The sequence below is a fragment of the Lepeophtheirus salmonis genome, chromosome 9 (assembly GCF_016086655.4).
Source record: "Lepeophtheirus salmonis chromosome 9, UVic_Lsal_1.4, whole genome shotgun sequence".
NCBI lineage: Eukaryota > Metazoa > Arthropoda > Copepoda > Siphonostomatoida > Caligidae > Lepeophtheirus > Lepeophtheirus salmonis.
Genome location: NC_052139.2, coordinates 24,110,306 through 24,117,570, shown reverse-complemented (window position 1 = coordinate 24,117,570; position 7,265 = coordinate 24,110,306). Strand labels below are relative to the sequence as shown.

Below are 7,265 nucleotides of genomic sequence, written 5' to 3'. Positions count from 1 at the left end.
TCGAAAATAAACCATGAATCTTAAATTTCACCAGACAACCTTTGGATTGCATATCAGCACTCAACTCGTTGACCATGATCTCACGGTATCAATTTAAGGACTAATTGAATTTTGTACGGGAATATTTTCAAAGTTCACCTTAAACTGTATGCAGAAATGTGTAACTGGGAAGCACGTCTCCAAATTGATGACTCTGGAGACTCTGCAACATTATCTAGCACCAGAGCTACATTTTCAGGGTTATGAGACGTCTGTGTCTTCCAGAACGAGGTCTGTCTGCTGTCGTACCGTACTGTCGAAAATTGGAATATAAACGATAAATTGTGGTTTCGGGAGGGACTGGACGATTAGGATATCAAAATGGTAGCGGGGCTTTTACTCTACCCGTTATAAAGAGCAACAACATACGATCATAAACCACCCAGAAAAGAGAAAAATTCTGATGAGCTCAAAACAGCTTTCATTAGGTTGCTGGGGATGATTTCCTGAGATCCATTTATTTCCACTTTAAAAACTGAAAGTGGTAGTCAGACCCAAACAACATTCCGTTTTTCTAATTCTATCATCCCTAACTCATTCTCTTATACATTTACGTATATTTATTTCGAAATCCAAACTTTGTTAATGTATTGATGATTAGTTCTGGGATACGTTATTGGTCGAACAATTTCTACAATTGAATCTGGTGTTCAATCATAAATAGATTCTTCGGAGATTACTTTTTATTTTAGCCATATATATTTTTAGCAAGTATGAACTCACTATTGGTCATTTTATTGCTTCTCATTTGTAAAAAATATAATATAAGATTTTCATTCCATTTACCATGGCTTGCTATAATTGATTTATTTAGTTTTATATGGCTTCTCTCTAGTAATCCATTAGTTTGTGGTATGTTGGATTAAGTAATTGTATCTTTAATGAAATATAACAATATTGGAATTACAAACTCTCGACCACGTTTAAAATTTGAGAGCCAACACTTTACCTCAGCTTTATCTACTGTCTAGGCAATTGGGTTAGGCATTGTGATAAAGTATTTGTTTTTTTTTTTAACTAAAACCTTCAAATGGGCTAACAGTATGGATTTGAGTTTAGCAGATGAGGTAACTGGAGTGTTATACTTCCATGGAAATACCATAACAAATACCATATTTTATATAATTGTTATACATATTTGGGAGGATATTTTTGGATTGATGTAGCCATTTTTAAAGAAGCCGTATTTCTCATCTATGCTCTTATTTTTTTACAACTCTATAATATATACTATAATTTATATATTTTGAATGACTGAAAAAAGTTTTTGTAAGTTACTCCGACAAATGAATCTGACTCTGATGTAAAAAAAAGTGATTTAAAAAACAAATGATAAAAAAAAGATGAACTGTAAAACATATTAGGGACTATTTTTCATAAATCTTTCATGGCATAAAATATGTAGGTACATATAAAGGAAACAGTCAAATAGATTTTAATCAATAAGTTTTCCAATTTATGTATTTTAAATAGAAACAATCTAATAAATGTGTAAAGAAATTAAAATTATTTCTGAACTCTTTTGCTTCATACAAAAGAAAAGAAATGAAGAATTATTTTCCTTGCATGTTTTTATGTATCTTTGCACACTTTTTTAAAAGAGATTATCAGGTTTAGAGAAGAAAAAATTGTATTGTTAAGGATCCTTTGTTTGATTCCCTCTTCTTTTGTTTATTCCTTAAGACATAAGATCTCCTTTAAAAAAGGGTTCAAAGATACAAATATATATTCCAAGCGTATAAATAACATTTTTTTAAACTGGTGGAATTGACGTAGTTCAGGACAACACGCTCGGGATAAATTATTTTCTTAAGCTCAATCCGCGTAGGTTCGCACCCCGGTCATTCTTAGAAAAAGAAATATACTTTACTTTCGTGGACTTGACAAAAGATTCTAGGTTAGATGGAGTAAATGAAAAACTACAATGTTTACTTATATCAGTGCAACTCCATCTAACCAATTAGAGGAACATTAAAAAAATTGACTAACTGAAGAAAAATGTTACTCTTGTTTTGAGGTATCCCATTTATCAGCTTATGTAAAGAAAAGAAAAAGAACGCGTGTATTTGAATAAGAGAGAAGAATAGATCTTAGGATGTTAAAATTAATTATATACTGTGGGTATGTTTAATTAGTAGTTATATATTTATTGCACTTATGCAAATTTTAAGTATGATATATTTCATTAATAAATTCTGTGATTATAATAGATGTTTTCTATTTTTGTATTAGCAATAATCATCTTGAAGTAAACGTATTCAAGAGGATATTTATCCACTAACAAACGATTATTTAATGTAAAACAAACAAAAAATAACGAGCTTAAAATTTTAAGAATTATATATATATTCGGCCTCTACTGGGAACAACTCGATCGTTTGAGGCTGTCGATCGAACAGAAGCGGCCATCATTGGTGAATATGAGACAAAAAGACATCATCAAGCAATACCAAGCCAACCAAATCTTTAATGACGCTCCAGGGGCTCGGATGGGAAGTTCTTATACGTCCGCTTCACAGTCTGGACTTGGCATCAAATGCCTACCACTTGTTCATACATATGCCCAACGCACTTGGGGGTACAAATTTGGCAATCAATAGAGGCCTTTGAAAGTTAGTTGTCTGAGTTTATTGCCAATAGGGACAAGGTCATCTACGAGAAGGGTATTATGAAGTTGGTTTCTCGTTGGCAAAAATGATGACCAAAAAAATCCTACTTCGCCTCTATATGTTATCAATAAATAATATAATATCTACTACTTTTAAAATGACACAAAAAGAAGCAAATTACCATTTCTTCGACTCAAAAAAAGTTATTTTTTTAAAATATTGAATCAAAAGAATAATTGTCCATTTGCAAATCTTTGAGATCAAATTCTAGCCAAATACAGAAATTATTCAACTACACCAAATCGATTCCTCGTGGAGTTTGAAGTCCACATTTCATAAGAGCTTGTGTCAAAATCTCTTATTTCTGATTTTTAAATATAATTTAAATAAAATTCATTTTCATTATAATATAAATTCAGAGTCGCCCTCAATTTAACACGCAACTTTATTATATATTAAATAATATATCATTCTAGGAGTGTGTTATGTATTTAATATCTCCTTACATGTTTTTATCTTCTTGTATATTCGTCTATGTATTATAAGTACTGTGTTTTACGTATTATAAATAGTGTCGTCTTTTGTAAACATATTAGAGTATAGTTAGAATACACATGATCATATAAACAGTGTTACATTATTCCTCCACGTGAATTCTTCTCCACGTGTCTCTCGGTATTAGTTTTTGATAGAGAGATTTAAATCAACTTAATCAAGAACAACATATATATATTGTACATATTTTTAATTATAGCTATACCATATGATATCAACAATTATTTCTTAAAATGCCCTCCTTTTGTGGCTACTATGACCTCGAGTCTGGACTGGAAGTTCTTGCACACGTTGATGACGTAGCTATTGGACATATCAGCCAACTTCTTCTTAACAGAGGCCGTCTGGAAATCAACATTGCGGTGGGGAATTTGCAGATGTGGCTCTATCCAAGTTCTTATTCAATAGTCCAGTAGTGAGAGGTCCGGTGATGAGGGTCCTACAAGTTTGAAGGACAAAAGTTTTGCTTGTAACTAACTTGATTTGTTATGTACTTATGGCCAAGTGCTGAGTCATGCTGCAAACAGTAATCCCCTTTGGGATATTTGGCGTCCAAACAAGGCTTTGCAACCTCTTTCATCACTTATTGGTAATGCCAAAGTCCACATCGGTGAGGAAGTCTTCAGAGAAATATAGTTATATCTTCCACGTTCAATGGCCTCCGACCTTACAGAAATATCAGAGACTTGCTTTACAGGGTGATGGATGCGGAGAAGATCTACAATCCGGTGTCTTTTGGCCTCCATTGTCGTCGTTTTTTGTTGACGTATCATAACTTACAATACAGATTTTAATAACTCAACATTGATTGCAAGTAATAAAGGCTGTATGGAGTTCTGATTTGGTGGAATACGATTTACTTACGATCACTGTGTTTAACATAAGATTTTTTTGGACAGATAAAAACATTTAACCCTTTTTGATCCTAATAATATTAAAAAAGTTTTACCAACTTCATACTCCAGCGATGTCATAGTATAGTAACTTAATTTGTGTGTTTCCTTGATATTAAGACTTTAAAGTAAAGTAAAATATACAGACTTGGTTGTCCATATGTCTCTTCTTTCCTTTTGAATATATCATTTTTTAAATATATCGATATACGTAACAGCTTCGATATTTAGGTCTAAGAACGAGAAAAAAAAGAAAACTTTTTAAAAGATTATTGTATATTGTATCCAAGGATTATCATACGCTATTCACAACAATTAACATAGGTGTATTTAGTTTACAAAATATCTATTAAATATCAAATATTTAGCATCAAAACCAAGGTTCAATATCCGTTTTTGTAGGTAGTATTAACAGATGTATAAATTATGCAAATCTTGTAACAATACAAGGCTATCTTATTTAATATTAGAGATGTGAAAATTGCTGTCATTGTTGGCATCAGTTGGCGACTTGCGAACGATTTGGTTTCTTATGAACGGAAAAAGTCGACTCGTAGCCAAAAGTGTATTGTAAAAAAAAAAAAATATTCGTTCCAAACGAACCACAAGTTCAGAATATGTTTCAAATGTGGTATGTCCTCTAAATTAATAAATATAAATGCAATACATCTTAGACATTTAATATAATTCAAATTATATTAGGACGTTACTTTTATTGTATCACGCAACCTTTCATCGGAAAAGAAATCTGAAAAAAGGCACACAAATAGTTAGTTGGTGGCTCCTTCCCAATTATTATTTAAAAATTGTTGGGAATTGTTCACACCTTCAAAAGGGCTGATTCTAATTCAACCAATCAGAACACTGATTATGAGAAATAAACAGAAACATCGTTCATTTGACAACAAAATTTTGTTTTGTTGATTTTTTTGTTGGTTTTGTCTACAAGAACTTTTTACACACCCGTTTGGACTGATACGTCTGTCCAGATTCCGATCTCAGACTCTAGACCAAAATTTAATCGTTTTCAAATCGTGGATCAATTTTTCGACCTTCATCTATGGACCGATTTTCTCCTCTATCCAGATTTGTGCAACGCATTTAACTTCCTGTTTTTAAAAAAAATGTTGTTAACTGTTCGCAAATTAGTCTTTTTGTCTCAGATATAGCATAATTATTTTCTATATATTGTTCAATTTTAAAATGTTTATGTAATATAATCCTTGATTCTTCCACATTAAAAGATCTCCATGGAAAATTGAGAGCTTTTAACATCGCAATAAAACAAGTATAAGAGCAGACTTCACTCTAAGAAATATGGCTGCATTGTTATTTTCAGAAAGATCGACTTCCTCTCCTTGTATGTCCGACACATTTGTCAGTAATAGTAGAATGCCAGAATAATCACAAATAATGTTCTTGAATATTCAAATCATGCAAAATTATTAAATGCCACTTTTATTTTTAGAAATTTTTTAAGTCTTCCATACTTTCACAGTTTATAAATTCACTCTTCTGTTTCAACTCTCTGTGACAACTATTGCAAAGAAGATCCCCAAGCCTGTCCGGAGTCAGCTTTGATCTCAACTTGGAACATACTCTGTTCATTACAGAAAAGCTACCCTCCACAGTTGCCGTACTTGTTGCAATGGTATTTTTATGTTGACTTGCTGCTTCATTAGGTTTATATTTTTAGGAAAATAAACATTAATTAACAGTCCACGTGGATCTCCTGCAATTAACACTCATCAAAGTTGCTCATAGTCTTGATTATGTCCTATGTCTTTTTTCCATTTTTGAATTTTGATACCTGTTTTCAAAGATCCTCCGCCTGAACATCATTCAAAATTCTGTTAAAATTCACTGAGAGCAATGTCTTTGTGAGTGGCTTTACACAATTTGAAGCATATATTGACATCCTGGCCATCTTGAGCTAGGTTGACAACAAACATTACATTCAAAAATAGAAAAGGTTGGTGATACATACGGAAATCACGTTTTATATCTCCATCTTGTGGCGAAATGTTACAAACTATGGTAACTTTGATGTAACAAAACTTCTACCTAATGTTAACTAATTAAAAAAAAAAGTTATGCATGAAATTTCGTAGTTTTATTTTAGGAGATACGTTTGTATTGGATATTCTCTCGTACAATATAGGCATCGAAATGATATTATAATGATATCATTTTGAAAGGATTCTTTGGTTACAAATTAAATTGGAGCCCTGCAAAAATTTAATGAGAGATATTATTTTAAACTAATTGTCTGTTATTTTAAATAAAAAGACCAAAATCAATTTAACTTGTTTTATGCAAATACGAAAAGAAAATAATTTAGAATATATTCTAGCTACATATTTAATTAATGGTTTTTGCATTTTTAATATTTTTTCGTATTAAATTAACGGCCTACGAAGAAAATTTAAGAAAGTCTAACTTTTTGAGCCTGTTGACCTGACCTATTTGCAAAAAATACATCATTTTCTCATTTATCTTCTTATAACTTTTTTTACCCATGGAAAAAAGTTACCTTAAATAGGGAGACACGTTTTTGTATCAAATTTTTATTGAAATTAATTTTTATACACCTAAGCTATCCTTTCCTGATTTATGTATTTGATTGAGCTAATTTCTTAGAATTCTGATCTTTTTTATACAAGGTGTACAAGCTACCTAGTTATTATTAGATAGTTCATTTAAACTTGCACAATTTGGAAAATAAAAATAGAACCAATTGACAAATTTGCTGGCTCAAATATTTAGAAAAGGCAGGAATCCCTCCTATGGACCAGGAATAGGTTCTCCTTGGAATCAGTCAAACGTTCATTCATAAAGTCAAGAGGAAATTTAAGGTTTTTAAAGATGATTTGTGGGGAACTCAGACGGTCAGAGGTCACATGGCTCCAAGAAACTTTTTATGAGTTCATTCGCTGGATCTGAATTGGATAATTTTTCGATCGAACAACACATTAACCGAGCCTGTTGCGACACCAAAAACAAACTTATCAGTTGGGTCAAGAAGGAATTTCAGGATTTACCAAGGGACCAAGTGGTGAAGGCCTGATCGAGCTGTGGGTCTCCTTTAGATACAGTATTTGTGAATGGGGGTGATTTCATCAAATAAAATAAATTGCAATTTATCAAACTTTTTAGAAATTTGTTTATT

The 7,265-nt window shown here is 31.7% G+C and overlaps 1 long non-coding RNA gene across 1 annotated transcript; it reads left to right on the top strand.

Annotated features, from left to right (window-relative positions):
* Positions 1 to 3,202: 3,202 nt before the first annotated feature.
* On the top strand, positions 3,203 to 4,789 carry LOC139906361 (uncharacterized). The gene is made up of 2 exons (XR_011781842.1): positions 3,203 to 3,323; positions 3,403 to 4,789. It is a non-coding gene; the product is annotated as an uncharacterized lncRNA (long non-coding RNA).
* Positions 4,790 to 7,265: the final 2,476 nt, after the last annotated feature.